The sequence below is a fragment of the Neofelis nebulosa genome, chromosome 10, assembly GCF_028018385.1.
Source record: "Neofelis nebulosa isolate mNeoNeb1 chromosome 10, mNeoNeb1.pri, whole genome shotgun sequence".
Lineage (NCBI taxonomy): Eukaryota > Metazoa > Chordata > Mammalia > Carnivora > Felidae > Neofelis > Neofelis nebulosa.
Genome location: NC_080791.1, coordinates 51528723 through 51547616, shown reverse-complemented (window position 1 = coordinate 51547616; position 18894 = coordinate 51528723). Strand labels below are relative to the sequence as shown.

At 36.7% G+C, this 18894-nt stretch overlaps 1 protein-coding gene across 13 annotated transcripts in view; it reads right to left on the bottom strand.

The window, feature by feature from the left end:
• TENM4 (teneurin transmembrane protein 4) overlaps positions 1-18894 on the bottom strand; it is a 2920333-nt gene that overhangs the window by 2168402 nt on the left and 733037 nt on the right. For all 13 annotated transcript variants that reach the window (XM_058690343.1, XM_058690336.1, XM_058690342.1 and 10 more), the window contains one exon: positions 4275-4356. The gene's annotated coding sequence lies outside the window, so the exon portion shown is untranslated. The remainder of the gene's footprint in view (positions 1-4274; positions 4357-18894) is intronic.

The following is an 18894-nucleotide window of genomic DNA, read 5'->3' as shown; positions in this document are numbered from 1 at the left end:
GGCTTTAAATCCTACCTCTGCAACTTCCAGTTGAATGATCTTAGACAAGCTACTTCCTTTGAATCAATTTTTTCCATCAAAGTTCACATAATAATGTATACTTCAGAATGTTGCTATAAGGATTAAATAACTAAGAGAAATCAAAGAGTTTGTTGCATAAGGTAGGTGATCAGCAAAATTTCATTTCCCTCTCAATTATTTTCAGAATTTTATGTATCTTCATAGTGGCTTTTGCCTATTGGTAGGTAAGCCATGTAATTAAGATTAGTTTACAGATGGAACTAATTTCCAAATAATTTATTTAATATAGCGCCCCAGGAGAGCTTGTTAATCCATGAGTTCTCAGCACCCCCCCATCAGAATTTTTGACATAGGTGGTTTGAGTAGGCCCAAGAATTTGTATTTTTTTTTAAAAGTTAGGCTGATGTTGCTAGTTGGGTACCATACTTTGAAAACTGCTACTAATTTGCACCCACCAAAATGATACCATTGGCAAAAAGGGAGGAATAGCCACATTTCCCAAAGCCACATTTGCTGTCTTAAACTATAAATATATTCTAAGAGTCAACATGATCCCATAGATAGGAGTCAGCATACCCAGACCTGTCCTCTCAGTGTGTGACCTAGATCATGTCACTTCACTATGTTTGCCTTCAGTTTCTCCATCTTAAAATGAAATGAACTGGACGAGGTCAATGTTTTCTCTTTCTTTTTCTTTCTTTCTTTCTTTCTTTCTTTCTTTCTAAATTGTGTTCTCTAAGCATTGCAGGCAGGGGGTCTTCAGAGCTAACTCAGGGATGGGTTGGTGACAGAGTAGAAGAAACAAGAATTTGAGCTTCTCTCATTCCCAAATAGATCAGCTCTTCTTCCTCCTCCTCCTCCTCCTATACTTCTTTTTTATTTACTCATTGAGAGAGAGGGGGAGAGAGAGAGAGAGATTGAGAGAGAGAACATGTGGGAGGAGGAGAAAGAGAGGGAGAGAGAGAATCCCAAGCAGGATCCACACTACCAAGCACAGAGCCCCATGTGAGGCTCAAATCCACGAACCGTGAGACCATGACCTTAACTGAACCAAGAGTCAGACACTTAATAAACTGGGCCACCCAGGCACCCTTAGATCAACTCTTATATTACTTTTATATATAGTTTAGTTCCATAAACACACATAAAAATCAAATAAAACAAATTCAAACAAATAATCCAGTCTGAAAAGTCTTTGTGCTAGATCATATCTGTGGCTTTTTTTTACATTGGTTTTGCACAGATATTAAACTCCATATATAGAACATTCTATACTCCTACTTTTCTGTGCTTACAATGATAGTCAGTAGTGATAAAACCTGAGGCACTGTAAATCTCAAACTTCAATCTATCTTCAGTGTACTTTCAGGGTTAAGATTTTTTTTGTATACTAATTATTTGAGAACAGATATGCCATCCTTATTCCTTGTGGTGATGCTATTAATCTATATATACATATACTACTCTAATTAATATTCTAGGCAATTTCATGATATAGTTAACAGGGTTGAGTATTTCCTTTGTGCTGCACAGTATACTAAGAGTTTGAAATGTATTACCTGTTCAATCATTGGAAAAACTCTTTTAAATAATATCATTGTTCCCTACCATTTACAGATGTGACATCTGTAGCAAGGAATCACTGTTGGTAAAAGATGAGGATAGAATATAATCCTAAATCTACTTGCCTCTAAAGCTTATTCTATTTACGCTATAAAAAGAGCAAACACTCATGTAGTTGTCAAATGGATCAACCAAAATATATTTAAATAAATATCTAATACTAAAAAAAAATTAAAAGAACAAAGATACTATATCCCAATGAGAGGAGTCATCCCTACTCCAACAAAGGCCTTTCATACAGTGAATAAAAAGGAAGATTTAAATGGTTTGCCCAGAATCACGGAGGCAGTCTTATGAACTATGAAACATTATTATTTTATTATCTATTTGATTTTTCACAGTTTTCAAATGTTGAATGATAGGCTTAGGTTAAGTTAACGAAATTAAAACAAACAACAGCACATGTTAACTAAATACCATAGTCTAAGGCAATAACACGTTTGAGTTGGAAGTGTAAGATTTGAAGTAGGGAAGACATCATGAAACACTGAAATCCCACTGTAGTGCCACCTTCTTGACCAGGAAAACTAATAACCTCTTAATCATGGGTACTGACTCCAAAGATGCTTCATTTTGAACCTCTTATTCTATGTGAAGAAAGCTTTAATGGAGATTAGATCCATGGGTCATAATCTAAAGAGACTTAGATAGTAATTCTGTACAAACTCTGAGGTCAGGAGACAGAGGAATCATTCTTACCCCAAAACACTCATCATCTTTTTATTAACTCTTCAAGCAATGCAGACAAAAAACAATTGGCTACCTCTTATCAGCCTGATGATTGAGATATGATAACCCTCTTGAAGTGGTTAACTTACAATTTGCATTGTAAATTAGGGTTTTAAGGCTCACCCTATTATTCTTCCTTGGGAGGTTAGCTAACTAGGCATTCTTCCCCAGTGGGGCCTATCATCTGTATTCTGCAGCTGTATTCATTACCTATTTTCAGGTACTATTTGTGAAGGTTTTGAGAAGGAATAAACACAAACTTTATTTAAATAAAGGTGTAAATTACAATACGGACAATCCCTGACTCATGATGGTTCGATTTAGCATTTTTTGACCTTAAGAACGTGCAAAAGTAATACACATTCAGTAGAAACCATACTTTGAATTTTGATCTTTTCCAAGGCTAGCCAGCAGGTGTTATGATACATTCTCACAATTCTGGGTAATGGTAGTGAAGCTGGAGCTCCCAGGTGGCCACAAGATAACCAGGGTAAACGACCAACACACTTACAACCATTCTATACTCAAATGACTATTCTGTTTTTCAATTTCAGCAGTGTGCGCAATAGATTACATGATATATTCAACACATTATTATAAAATAGGCTTTGTGTTGGGTGATTTTCCCTGACCGTAGGCTAAATGTAAGTGTTGTGAGCATGTGAAGGTGGGCTGGATAAGCTATGAAGTTAAGTAAGTTAAGTGTGTTAAACTGATTTTCAACTTAACAATATTTTCAACTTACAGTGGATTTACCCATACATAACTCCACGTTAAGTAGAGGAAGATCTGCACTGTTTTTACAAACAAAAATGGGAATCACCTTGGCCTCAATTATTTCCTCAATTATGAAATTAAATTTAGCCATTGAGACATACGTTATATTTAAATTTTTTTCTCATGGCCTTATAAAATCCCAGTAAAAAATATTAACTAAGGAATACATGTAGAAACAGGAGATAAATATTATCAACATGAGAGAAATCAGATTTCTGTTACACAGTCTTCAAATTTTGACAACTAAATGCCATATGCAACTGATTTTTTATAGCATTTTCAATCAAAAAGCAAAGACACATCTAATATTAATAACAATAGTAATATACTAATGAATGACAATCCATTAATAAGCTCTTATAATTCTTCTGTTAATTCCCTGATGCATGGATGCGCCTGGCATGAAATTCTGATTGTTCTGTTTTCTACTTTCATGTTTCTCCTAGTCTCCTTGTGAAAATCACCATCCATTGAAAGCAAATAGCATTTCATGTTACCAACATACTAGAGTTCTTTGTCTATTGTCCAGAGTGGACAGTAAAAGTAAAGTTATTTCCAAATATCATCTATTTTGCAGGTCACAGATCTTTAAACTTTGACTGGTACCTGATTTTCACTACACAAAAATTTGTATCCAACCATCTTGAAAAATACATGCAAAGACTGTGAATATTCAGTTTAATTTGTGGTTTTAACCCCTACATTTTCACATTCAAGGGAAACATCTGTCCTACTAATCATTGTTACTTTCATTTCAATAGACAATGCATTCAAATACTGATTGGAATAAGATGCTGGGAGCTTCCAGTGCATATCAAACAGAAGAACAATGAACACCCAGATTACATTAGAAGGACTGTGACTAAAGACATTTAGACAGAATATGTGTTGATAGGGTAATTATTAGTTGGAGTAAATTGCAATGTAGAAGCTTTAACAAGTACTTGTATAAATAGTTTCTTTTCCACAAAAGAGATCTTGTGGTACAGAAAAAAATGGTTCCTACTTCTAATAATTCCCAAAATCAATCGCCTCAATCGTAAGAGTATTTTTAAACTTTCACTCTGAAGTGTAGTATATGTATTTAATTTGAGTGAGTACTTTTTTTGTACTGGAAGCCATACCTGATCCAGTGATTTCTTCTTTGCCCCGTGCTGTGAGAATCAACAGAGAACTGATGCTGTAAGACAAGCTACCTGGAGTGACCTAAAATGAAAAAGGCATTTTGAAATTAGGGAAAGAAACCTGCAAACTTTAGTAAAGATGGCTTCATGATAGGATGTTTTTCAGTCATTCAACATTTACAGTATTGAGCCCAGTTAGCTGTGGGCATGCAAGTGAAAAGGAGAGAATGGAAAAAACCTAGCTAAATGTCACTAAAATTAGTGATATGAATGGATGAGCAATGAAAAATGAAAAAAAAATCCTTTATCTGCATGAGTTTATAAATTATTTGAGAGAGAAAATATCATATGAAAAAGATCCACTAATTGTAGTATATCAAATACATAAATCTGAATTATTTTATACAGAGTTTCTTTTTTATACAAAGTTTCTACAAATAACTTTTTAACTGAGGATGCAATTAAAAGTAAAATGTGAATGGGATTAAAGTGGAGGCTTCCCAGAAGATGGATTACTTCTGGAGAAACTACAGGAATCCCCTAGGTCACAAATGTTTAGTCCTAATTCTAGAGAGCAGATGTCCCCTGGAAGAAAAGGGATTACAATAAACACACACACAACCTATATCCACACATATATGTACACATACACCTATATACATATACATATGTGTGTATAGATATGTAAGTTACCACAAATGGCTTTATTTTATGAATGTTATTAGTTTTGGATATAAATCTCAGTTACCCTAATTAAAAACTACATTCTATGGTGTTCACTTGGCATCATATTAAAAAGACTGGTGGCAACTACAAGGGCTTCTTTTATACATCTCCATCTACACCTGAGGCTTTCATAATTAATCTGATGAATGTAAAAAAAATTTCTGCACTGGTGAAATTAGTGGCTTATTGATTAGTATGTTTAAGATATGCGGATCTGCTTGTATGCTTTGGTAAGGCTCCCCTCTCCTTTCACAAGATGTAAGAATCGTGATATAAGAATTGAGTGAGGCTTGTAAACTATTTCCTCAAAGATAGTGGACACAGCTTGACCCTAAAAAGATCCATGTATCCAACTTATAATGTAGGAGAACTTAATTATAACTATAACGCAGGAGAACACAATTGCCCAACGACAGCTATATGTGTTACCTGTTCACATCCACCTCAAGTGAAGTTTCATACCAGGTGGTAGTCAGTACAAGTAAAAGCACCACATGACTTCTGGCCACATTGATTTTGACCACATTGAGATAAAAATATAGGTTGTAATAAATTGTTTTATGTTTGATTGCCAATGGATATCTATATTTAATAAATTTATATGTGTATGTCAGAATTTGGCTTAACTCGTTTTTATTTTAACTTGATACCAAAATTACAGGTGTAGACAACCCTCAACCTGAAACTTCTTTGGTAGTTAGCATTATCTACTGGAAAAAAACCTGCGAGGTAAGGGTGACCAAATGGGTATAGCTCAGCTTGCATCAATTATCTGAGTACAGTTCTCCTAATCTTCAAGTCCTCTCCACTGACCCCTTATGGTGAGGGTCATTGCTCTCCAGAAATCTCTATAGATCAATGATTTCAATCCAGAAGCAGTCACTGAACACATTCTCTTTGTTAGGCTCTGAATTTAGCACTGGTGATACAGAGATATACAAGTAAAAATCATTACTGTCTTGGAGTTCACAGTCTAGTAAGGAAGCCTAACAGTTTATAAGATAATTATGATTTAGTACGATAAGTAGAAGGTGAGATAGGCTGATAGCTAAAAGCAAAGTTATGGATAGATATACAATTGTGGAGAAGTTATTAAATTCCCCTAAGTTTTATTTTTCTTATATTAGGAATAAAAATAACAAATGCATATGCAAAGCTTCGCACAGCAGCTGGCACACAGTAAGTGATCATAAATGCTAGTTGTTATTATGCTGTTAAATGAATTCCTATATGTATTTATTTAATCATCCAACAAATACTTTAATTCATATTACTTACTATATATCAGGCATAGAGAAAAAGAGACATAGTCCCTGCCACTTTAAAGCTTTTTGAGCTGTATATACACATTATGAACACATAGAGGAGCTGAAAATTATACGGGGCGCCTGGGTGGCGCAGTCGGTTAAGCATCCGACTTCAGCCAGGTCACGATCTCGCGGTCCGTGAGTTCGAGCCCCGCGTCAGGCTCTGGGCTGATGGCTCGGAGCCTGGAGCCTGTTTCCGATTCTGTGTCTCCCTCTCTCTCTGCCCCTCCCCCGTTCATGCTCTGTCTCTCTCTGTCCCAAAAATAAATAAAAAATGTTGAAAAAAAAAAATTTAAAAAAAAAAAAAAAAAAAAAAGAAAATTATGAGATCTCATTCTGCTTGAAATATTCCTTTAAGAAGCTTATTCAGGACATAATTTTTATCTTTCAAAAATCTCCAACTTTAACATGACTATTTCCATAGAAACTGGAATTAAGTTAATGAACACCCTTTACAAAAGTGTCAAACCCAGGTCTTCTACTGCTATCAATTTATCTTGACCATTACCCAAGGGTAGGTATAAGACAATTCACCAAAGCAATAGCAAACCAAAGATATGGATGAACAATGCTTAATTTAACATGGATCAACAAAAATGTGAGTCAATGGAATCAAGACTTTATGTTTTGTTCTTTATTGGATATGTAGTTAACAAAATGCCTGGTAAACTGGGTGAACTTAAAAAAAACTAATGACTGAGAAACACTAGCATGTAAGATAGCATTCAGACATGCATACCAAAAATGTGTCCAAATGATTCTTAGCATCATCTTTCAATTATCTATGATAACAACACTTATATAAATCAGTGTTATATTTATAAGTAGAAGAAACATCACTTTGTCAGCTATAGACACAGCCACCTCAACAGACACTCAAACTTCTTCAATGGGGGCCCACTGCTCTGAAGTGCTTTGGTGCTGTTATTCAAGTTTGACAATTGAAGTTGTTCAAAAATGAACTGCTTTGCAAAACAGAGAAGAATTTGGGGATGCCAGGGTATCTGAGTGACAGGGAGAAAAGAAGAGGGATAGGGACAGAAGGAGTGTCAGAGATGGAAGGAAGGGACCAATGAAATTGATGGTCATGCCCACAAACTTCCAAATTTTTAGTAAAACAAGCAAAACTCCTGACTAATGTGATAGTTGTATTTTATGGAAGTTACTAAAAGAAATTCCTTGCAGATGGCATTGACACAGTGTAGAAGAGTGTAAGCTCCCTGGCAATTAACAGACTCCTTAAAGAAGGGCTTTCAAATGTCATAGGCTATAAAGTCCAGAGAAGTAAGTGTTCAGGAAAATTTCATAGAGATAAAGAAACTCATTAAACATAAAAACAAAACAAAACAAAACAAAACAAAACAAGGGGCATGTGGGTGGCTCAGTCAGTTAAACATCTGACTTTCAGCTCAGGTCATGATCTCACAGTTCTTGACCTCAAGCCCCACATCAGGCTCTCTGCTGTCAGCATGGATCCTGCTTTGGATCCTTTGTCTCCCTCTCTCTCTCTGCCCCTGCCCCTCATACACTCTCTCTCTCAAAAATATATAAACATTTAAAAAACGATAAAAAACATATTTAAATAATATTCATGCAATATAACACATTTACCTAAATCTCAGTGTAGTTGGCTGAATGACAACTCCTTCCTTCAAAGATGTCCACATCTTAATTTCCAGAACCTATGAATGTTCCCTTACACAATAAAGGAGACTCTATAGATGTGATTAAGTTAAGGATCTTGAGATGGAGATATTATCCTGGATTATCTGGGTAAGCCCAAAGTAACTATAAAGGTCCTTATAAGTGAAAGCTGGAGGCAAGAGGAATTCAAAGATGAGAATTCTCTCATCTCTCCATCTCTTGAAGAGAGAGATTCAAAGATGTTATACTGCTGGCTTTGAAGATGAAGTAAGGGGCCATGAGGAAAAGATGTGCACAGTCTCTGGAAATTTGAAAAGACAAGGAAATGGATTCCCCCTAAAGCCTCCAGAAGAAAAGCAGCCCGGCTAACACTGTGATTATAGCTTAGAAACATCTCCAACCTTATTAATAAGATACTAAATTTGTGTTGTTTTAAGCCATGAAATTCGTCATACTTTGTTATACCAACAGTAAGAAACTAACACACTCAGATTAGTAAATCTTGATTAAGAATCAGATCCACAATGTTTTCAAGACATGGCCAAGTAGTAAGAAAAATATGTGAATTAGATTGCTAAGATACAGACAGAAGGGAGGATGAAAACCACTGAACTGTACACTTTAAAATGGTTAATTTTATGTTAAATGAATTATATCTCAGTAAAACATCAATCTACAATCAATCAATAATTTACCAAATACAGATTATACAATAATAGCCAAGTTTTGCTTTAACCTATTGTTTGTTTCAATGTAACACTGATGCACTTTGCTATTTTTCTGAAAATGGAACTCTAATGATGGTGGTGGTAATGATGATGATGATGATGATGATGATGTTAATGACAATGCTAAGAATTTTTATGATGACAACCAGCTTGTTTATTGTCCAGTCTAATTGTTACTTTAATGTGTTCCCACCCTAAAGAAATATAATAAATGAATAACAAATATCATACCCATTATTCATTGACTTGATTCTGATCCACTAGCTTTGCCTCCCTAGCATTATCCCTTAATTTTTTTTTTTACCATCTCCTTTCCTACTGACTTCCACCCAACTTAATCTCAGTCTAAGATACTCTTCGTCAACTACCCTGAATATTGTTTTTGCCTCTATTCCGGAGTGACCCTGTAATCTGCCTTCCAAGAGGGCATCCAGCCCCTGGACTGTATCTTTCTCTAAACTGAGATATGATTGGACAGTTCACCCCTAAATGGAGATAAAGATTTTGTATCATCACCACTAGAATACTGGGCATGATCAGGTAGAAAAACAGATTCATGAATGAAGGAGGTAGGTCAAGTCAGTAGCAGGTAGGGAGGCTATTTTGCAGTGCAGGCTTGAAGACTGTAAAGAGCTTGGACCACATCATGGGGTGATGTGAGCTCAGATGTAGAGAGAGCTAATGAGCTATTTTGTCCTGGCAACTAAGAGTATTGGCCCAGGTATTAAAGACAATAGGAAAATTTGAGCTTAGTGGCTTCTTGTTTAAGAATATTGAAGGCGCTGGGGTGCCTGGGTTGCTCATTCGATTAAGTGCCCGATTTTGGCTTAGGTCATGATCTCTTGGTCTGTGAGTTCCAGCCCCCAATTGGGCTCTGTGCTGACAGCTCAGAGCCTGGAGCCTGCTTCAGACTCTGTCGCCCTCTCTCTCTGTCCTTCCCCCACTCATGCTCTGTCTCTCTCAAAAATAAACAAACATTTAAAAAAATTTAAAAATACAAAGAATATTTAGGGTGCCTGTGTGACCCAGTTAGTTAAGCCTCTGACTCTTGACTTCAGCTCAGGTTATTGTCTCAGAGTTTGTGAATTTGAGCCCCACATAAGGCTCTGAGGTGACAGTTGCAGAGCCTGCTTGTGGTTCTCTCTCTGGCTGCCCCTCCCTCCCTCTCTCTCTCTTTCAAAATATGCTTTAAAAAAGAATATTGCATATAGTATATTAATAAATGCCCCCCCCCAAGAATCCATTATGAGGATGCATCACACTAAAACAGACATTTGAGTCTTCATTAGGGTCAACTGTACAGATTTTTATGAAGCTTACATCTTGGATTCAAATTTAAGATGATGAGGTCAATAGGAAGCCTAGGCAGATATTCAATCTGTATGAAGCATTATGTGTATTTATTTATTTTTTAGGTGGCTGACATCTTTATTGCTTTGGAGTTGGGGGGTAGGCATTCAGGAGCTCTTGATAGGGCGACCTGCTCCCTCATCACCATCTCAGGCTTGTTCTTGTGGATCATGTGCCTGATGCTGCTGAGAGTGCCCTGGGCAGTCTTTTTGGTGACGGGCCACAGGGAGGAGTGGCGGGCTTTTGCTGTCTAGATTTCCCCTTCACGGCCACCACTACACCTTTGCCATCAGCCACCAGCTCCACACTCGCAGTCTTGTGGTGAATCAGCCCACTCTAGCAGAAGTAGTTACGAGTCTTCAGGTTATTGAGTTCTGTGTTATGTGTCTGCTTGTTCCTCTTGATCAGGAAGCTGGAGCAGTTCTGCACGACCATCCATCCACTGCAGGTGGACAGAACCAGCGGCCAGAGACAGAAAGAGCTATTTATTTTTAAGCTAACATTTAGTGATTGTGATGGACCAAGCATTGTGGTAATCACCTTCTCTGTAGCATATTATGTAATCATCATAACAAATACAAAAATTTGGCTTAACTTTTCTATTTTATAAGTGAAGAAACTAGAGATCAAACACTGAATAACTTTACCCAATTAGTAAACACTGATACTCTGATTCAGTTCTATGTCTGTTTCACTGTAAACTCGTGTTTTAAACTCCTTTGTTAAAAAAAAAAAAACCTATTGTTTTAAAAATACAAACAGTGTACTGGATCTACTATCACCATAATTTAAGCTTTAAAAAATCATTTGAGTCATTATTTTTTTCTTTTCATTTCTTTTAAGGCAGATTGGGTAATTCATAAAGCAAAATACCTTCTAATAATTTTTACTATATTTACTGCCTTGTCCTTTCATTTGAAGATATATACACTAGAGAAAATGGCTGAATTTTCCTATGGAGAGAGCTCTTGCATTCTTTCAGAAATTCGCTACTATTATAAAATAATTATCTTAATTTCAATGAACAAATGCAAGGACTAATGGCAAATCACTAATGGAGATTTTTATCAGGCACTCAGTTAAGTTATTAAGACCTAAAATATATGGGAAAGTGTTACTCTGGAAAAGAGAATTATACAGAATTACACAAGGCTATAATAAATATTGCAGCTTGACTGCATACTAGGAAAGGGATGCAAGTTATTAAGAAACACATCAGGTTCAGAGATCTATAATTAATCTTGTCAACGGATGTGGCAGGACAGATTTCTATTTAAACTTGCATTTTGATGAGGCTTTTCCCTCATTTACTGTATCAGTACAGAGCACATTGGAGACCCAAGGGACCTAAACCCATTACAGTGGTTTCATAGTTAAGTTCATGCTCATTGCATGCCCTGCCTTGTGCTTGGTGACATTAAATATTTAACTAACTGTGACCATGATGTTGTTGAGAAAGCAGCAGCTTTTAGTGCATCTTTTATACACACTGTTGAAGAACAAATACAAAACTAAAACCTCTCTAAGATTCAATGTAGAATAAATGGTCAGGGGACAACATAATCTGTTTAGCTCCTGTAACTGAATTATACTAGAAAGCTTCCTCATTATATGTAGGTATCATATTCTATAGCAGCTAAGTGAAATGTAAAGAGTCATAAGCAATAATTCCGTCATTTGATTTTAACATGTAAGCACAACTTGGATAAGAAAGCATGCTTCTAAACCCTGAAACAATACTAGAGAAGGTAAATTACTTTGGAAACTGAGAGATGAATTAAATTATTATCTTTTAGTAACATTTAAAACAGAGGAAACAGTTGTGCATCAAGGAAAAACGAGGTCTCTTTAGTAAACAAATGGGTGAGCTGTGGAGTTTTATTTTGATCAGATTTATTCCTCATGATTTGCCTTTGGGAAAGAAACAGTGAAGTTAATTTTTAGTTTTGCTCATACGCTTTCTATTAGTTACAGTTCTTTTTTTAGAAGTTTCCATTTTTAACCATAATTCAGCAGCATGCCACTTTAGCTTGTGATATGACATGCATTTTATACATTTATATAATTAATGGCACAATAAAGTTAATGGAAAATGAGAAGTGTTTCTTTTATTGGAATACTACAAATGATACAAAGAAGACCTGTTTCTTTTCTATCTCATTCTCAACCTCCTGAGTCCAAGTAATTTCTTACCTGCATGGTATCAGATAGGTGGAATATGATCTATTCTACAATATGCAATAGAACAGTGGACAGGAGGGCCACCTGGGTGGCTCAGTCGGTTAGGCATCTGACTTCAGCTCAGGTCATGATCTCACAGTTGGTGAGTTCAAGCCCCGCATCAGGCTCTGTGCTGACAGATCAGAGCCTGGAGCCTACTTCGGGTTCTGTGTCTCCCTCTCTCTCTGCCCTTCCCCTGATCATGCTCTGTCTCTCTCTGTCTCAAAAATAAATGAAAACATTAAAAAAAAAAAAGAACAGTGGACAGGAAAACAAAGAAAAAAATACCATTAGTAGATAAATGTTTAGGATTTACTGGATCCAGTTAGAAGGATTCTAATATCCTGTATAAAAAGTTCCTTGGTTTAAGAGAAATCAGAGAAGTTTTATATAACTGTTATTCTAAGGGCCCATTTTATAGCATTTTCACTTGATTTAAGTCACCAAGCATTAATTCTCTTCATATTTTATTGATATCTAATACAATATTACACATTTATTTGTCTACTTGTTATCTGCTCCACTAGAATGAAAATTTCACTCAATTTTTTTTTTTGTCTTTTAACCTTCCTATATAAAGGCTTTTGAAGATTACTTCGCTTTAATGGTCTGTGAGAAATAACCAAGGACTATTCCTTGCCTACCATGCAAACAACAGGCAGTAATTATTATTTTTCTCTAGGCACATCAATCCAAGGGTCTCTGGACCCATGGGGAGTAAGGGAATAGTGAGCATTTATCTTAGAGGTTAGAGAAGTTTACACAGAAAAGCCATGTGTACAATTTTGTCTTTTCTCAAAGTTATTCTATTTCCTTTTCTACTATAATACCTTAACAATGTCTGTCTTCTTGCTGATTTATACCCTAGTCTTACTGAAGTTCTTCCACTTCCTAGAATATATCACATGCCCCACTTGTCTCTGGTCCTTTGCATCTAACTACCATCTGTCTGGATTAGTGTCTTCCTTCAAACCCCACTGCTCATCCTTATGGGAAGTCTGGTGTTACCTCTTTTGAGAAGTCTTTCCTAATTCTGACTCTGCATTTGGTGTTCCTTTTATGTGATCTCATATTATCATGGATATCCCATCCCATTACCACTCCTACCACCACTCCAACACTAACTGTTTTCAAGTTTGATTTCTTCAACAGAGCAGAAGCTTACTGAAGGTAGATCTCATGACATGTTTCTTCATCATTGTGTCTCCATATATTAACTAGGTCCCTAATACAAATATATTTACATTTTATGGGCATATGTGCACATATAATGGTAAGGTATTTACATTTTACCAGTGATAAATGGAAATATCACTTGTCACAGAAAAATATCACTAATTTTCTAATTAGTGATTATCACTAATATTCTAAAATGAACTGTAAAATGTCAAATTATTTTCAAAATATTTTGCTTGTAAAAAAAAGTAATCTATTAATGAAAATCTTCTACTTATTGCCATATATTTATGCCAGGTTCTGGCACTTGAGAGGCCAGATTTTGGCCACCAGGAGAACTCAGGCATAGAGTTCAGCATTCTTCAATGACCACTTTGGATCCCTAGGCTGAAATGATGCTCTGAGCTTTCATGACATTGGCTCAATGACATGAATGCCAGTGGCTGTTACACATTTTCACTGAAAGGAGACAAAATTTGTGCCATAGCTGGAAAGATCAGAAATATTAATAGGAAGACATGTATTGTTATTTTTGCCATATTGTAATAATGACTCAATATTTTTTTTCCAAATGATTACCCTATTTTCTTGTAGTGGCATTAGATTATTCTATAAAACATCCCTCCACCATGGTATCACTATCACTTTATTTTTTATCTATCAGCATTTGTATATGGTTCTGTGGCTTTCAGTAGCCCCTTTTCTTCCCATAAAATCCTCACTCTATGATGCTGTGTAACTTAAAGTTCCGCAGTGTCCTCTCACTGTGAGCAACATCTGAAGGATAAATGTGCACTTGTGTCACTTATCACACCTTAGTGTGTACATGGAAGTTAGTTTCTATAATAGCTGGGGAAATCTGAATCACAATGTCACGCAACTGAGACAGAAATTACATCTAAAGTGACAGGTAACAGCAGGTACAATATGAGGTGGATGAGCTGATATATATGGATTATGATAGGGAGACCAGGAGTGTGAGCCAAGATTTTGTTTTAGCGATCATCAGTGGTGTTAAGTTTTGACCTTTATATCACTTTCATATTGTGACTATTCTCTGAAGCATAGAATTCTGATCACTGACAATCAATCAATAAGCTGTGATGGATGAGGAAGGTATCCTTCTGGTCTGAGGCAGACACCAATGTGAAAGGAACCACTCCTTGTGAATACCTGTGAAGTGCCAGATGCTGAGATTCTTTTTTTTTTTTTTAATGTTTATTTATTTTTGAGAGAGAGAGAGAGAGAGAGAGAGCAGGGGAGGGGCAGAGAGAGAGGGGGACAGAGGATCCAAAGCGGGCTCTGTGCTGACAGCAGAGACCCCGATGTGGGGCTTGAACTCACGAACCGTGAGATCATGACCTGAGCCGAAACCAAGAGTCAGGTGCTTAACTGACTGAGCCACCCAGGCGCCCCTATTCTAATTTTTTTTTTAATGTTTATTTATTTTTGAGAGAGAGAGAGAGAGACAGAGCATGACTGGGGAAGGGGCAGAGAGAGAGGGAGACACAGAATCTGAAGCAGGCTCCAGGCTCTGAGCTGTCAGCACAGAGCCCGACGCGGGGCTCGAACTCACAAACTGTGAGATCATGACCTGAGCCCAACTCGGACGCTTAACAGGCTGAGTCACTCAGGCACCCCTGTGATTGCTGATTTTTGATGTTACTATTATGGTTGTGTTGGGGCTCCACAAACAGTGCCCATAAAAGCCAGCAAACGTAACTATGTGTTGGGTGTGTTCTGACTGCTCCACCAGCCGGTTCCTCTGCTTCTCTCTCCCTCTCCTTGGACCTTTCTATTCTCTGAGATACCACATGTTGAAATTTAGGCCAATTAATAACCCCATAATGACCTCTTAAGTGTTCAAGTCAAAGGAAGAAAGAATCTCACATATGTCACTTTAAATCAAAAGCTCGAGGGGCCCTTGGGTGGCTCAGTTGGTTAAGCATCTGACTTCACCTCAGGTTATGACCTCATGGCTTGTGAGTTCCAGCCCCTCATCAGGCTTGCCACGATCAGCACAGAGCCTGCTTCAGATCCTGTCTCTCTCTTTTCCTGCCCCTTCCCCACCTTGCACACACACACTGTCTCTCTCAAAAATAAACAGACATTAAAAAATATTTTAAAAAGCTACAAATGATTAAACTTTTAGGGGGGAAGGCATGCTGAAAGCCAAAATAAGCCAAAAGTTAGGTCTCTCACACACGGCGGTCAGCCAAGATGTGAATGCAAGGGAAAAGTCCTTGAAGGAAATTAGAAGTGCTATGCCAGTGAACACATGAATGGTAAAGCAAAACAGCTTTACTGCTGATATAGAGAACATTTTAGTGGTCTGGATAGAAGGTCAAGCCAGCCACGTTACCTTAAGCCAAAGCCTGATCCCCCAGAACAAGGCCCTAACTCTTTCCATTTTGTGAAGGCTGAGAGAGGTGAGGAAGCTGCGGAAGAAAAGTTTGAAGCTAGCAGAGGCGCGTTCAAGAGGTTTAAGGAAAGAAGCCGTCTCCATACCATGAATGTGCAAAGTGAGGCAGCAAGGGAGGATGCAGAAGCTGCAGCAAGTTATCCATATCTAGGCGAGATAATTTATGAAGGTGGCGACACTCAACCACGCATTTTCAATGTAGATATAACTGCTTTTTGGAGGAAAAAGATGGTGTCTAGAACTTTTATAGCTAGAGAAGAGGAGTCAACATCCGCCTTCAAAGCTTTAAAGGACAGCCTAAGTCTTGTGTTAGGGGCTAATACAGCTGATGACTTAAAAGTTGAAGCCAGTGCTCGCTTACCAATTGGAAAATCCTAGGGCCCTGAAGAATTAAGCTAAATCTACACTGCCGAAGCTCTGTAAATGGAATGACAAAGCCTAGACGACAGCATATCTGTTTAGAACACAATTTCCTACTTATTTAAATCCCATGTTAAGACCTACCACTCAAAAAAAAAAAAAAAAAGATCCCTTTCAAAATATTATTGCTCATCTACAATGCATGTGGTCGCCCAAGAGGTGATGGCCATGTACAATGAGATCATTTTTTATGCCTGCTAATATAATGCCCATTCTGCAGCCCATGAATCAAGGAGTAATTCTGACTTTAAAGCCTTAATATTTAAGAAATATACTTCATAAGGCTATAGCTGCCATACATAGTAATGTTTCTTGATGTACCTGAGCAAAGTAAATTGAAAAGCTTCCGGAAAGAATTTACCATTCTAGATGCCATGATAACATTCATGATTATTGGGAAGAAGTTAAATATCAACATGAACAGCAGTTTGGAAGAAGTTGGTTCCAGCCCTCATGAGGGACTTTGAGGAATTCAAGACTGCAGTGGAGGAAATAACTGTAGATGTGGTGGAAATTACAAGAGAACTGGAATTACAAGTGGAGCCTAACGATGTGACTGAATTGCTAACATCTCATGATAAAACTTGAACAGATGAGGAGTTGTTCCCCATGGATGAGCAAAGAAAGGGCTTTCTTGAGATGGAATCTACTCCTGGTGAAGATGCCATGAAGACTGTTGAAATGACAACAAAGATTTAGAATATTACATAAAATTAGTTGATAAAGCAGCAGCAGAGTTTGAGAGGATTGACTCTAACTGTAAAAGTAGTTCTACCCACAGTAGGGGTAATATGCCACCCTAACCTTAAGCAACTACCTGACCAGTCAGCAACCATCAACATCAAAGCAAGACTCTCTACTAGCAAAAAAGATTGCGACTCGCCAAAAGCTCAGATGACAGTTAGCATTTTCTAGTAATGAAGCATTTTTAATTAAGGTATGTATGTTGATTTTGCAGATACAATGCTATTGCACAATTAATAGACTCTGCTATAGTTTGAACATAATTTTTATTTGTACTGTAAAAACAAATAAATATTTTTGACTCACTTAATTATAAGATTCATCTTATCGCAGTGATCTAGAACTGAACCAGCAATATGTCCAAGGTATGCTTGTATATAAATTTTACATCCAGGCACTACAACAGTGTCTAACACATGGGGATAAAATACAAATGATAGGAAAAATGTGATATACATGTTCAGTAATGCTTACATTTATTAAATGCTTGTTATGTTCAATGCAGACATCCAAATGTTTTACATATATTATCCTAACTTAATCCTCACAACCCCATGAAGCAAGTATTCACAGGAAATTTCTTTTACTAAATATATAACTGAGATTTAAACAAGTAAAAGGCCTTGCCTAAGGTCAAAAAGCTATTAAGGAACAGAGACAAGATTTGAATCTAGGGCTTTCTGACCTTAAATCTCATGCAAAGTGAGACAAAAAGACACAGTAGCTTGTCTGGAATCACAAAGGTACTGTATGACAAAGCAGGAAGATTAATCCCATCTTTCTTTCCACTACACCATTTCAATTCTACATACCATCAATCATTTCATACCCCAAAATTGACAAACACAACTTTAATGCTAGCCTTGATTTATAAATTGTTGGCACTAACTAGCTGTGGTGTCTATAGTTCATGGGAAAGCAAGGGAAAATGAATACTAATTTGGCCACAAAACTTGGGAACTTCATTGATCTTATGAGGCTCCAAACATTTGGGGACCAGGATGATCAAACATGCTACAAATGCTTAAACTTGACAAGACACTTATTTAGACTGGAGAACTTCCCATATCTTTTTTCAATCTCATCTCAACTCAGTCCTGTACAAAAACTACAACTGTATCTCATAATAGTCATTCAAAGGAAGTGTGAAAAGAGGCAAAATGTGGTCCTTAGCACTTTATTTTATGAACTAGGATTGATTATAACAGTCTATATTAGAATGTTCAATCTTTAGCTACTCCTAGGCTCTTGACATTTTGATATTTAATTACACCACTTTAGTTCATATGTGCTTTCTCCATAAACCAGCATCTATACATCAAATAGTAGGTTATTTACATACAACTTAACAAATGGAAGTAAATTTAAAAATATAGCATAAAGTATGGCTTACAATCATGGGTTTTAAAGTCAGTAAGATATGAATTTAAATCTTGGCTCCATTCATCTGATACTTGTGGGGCCTTCAGCAAACTACGTATAATCTAAATCTCCCTCTTATCTTCAGTAAAGTAAAAATAATAAGACAGGTGTCTCATAATATAATGGATATTAACATATGATTGTACAGATAAACACATGGAATAGGCCCTGCATATAAAAAGTGCTAAATAAATGTTAACTTTACTAAATACACATCTTGTACAAATGACCCTTGAGCGACACTGGTTTGAACTGTGTGAGCCCACCTATATGCTGATTTTTTTTCAATAAATATATTGGAAAATTTTTTGGATTTGAAAAAACTAGCAGACAAGCCACAAAGCCTAGAAATTAAAAAAAAAATAAATTTTAAAAAGTTGGGTATGCCGGGGCACCTGGGTGGCTCAGTCGGTTAAGCGTCCAACTTTGGCTCAGGTCACCATCTTGTGGTTCATGAGTTT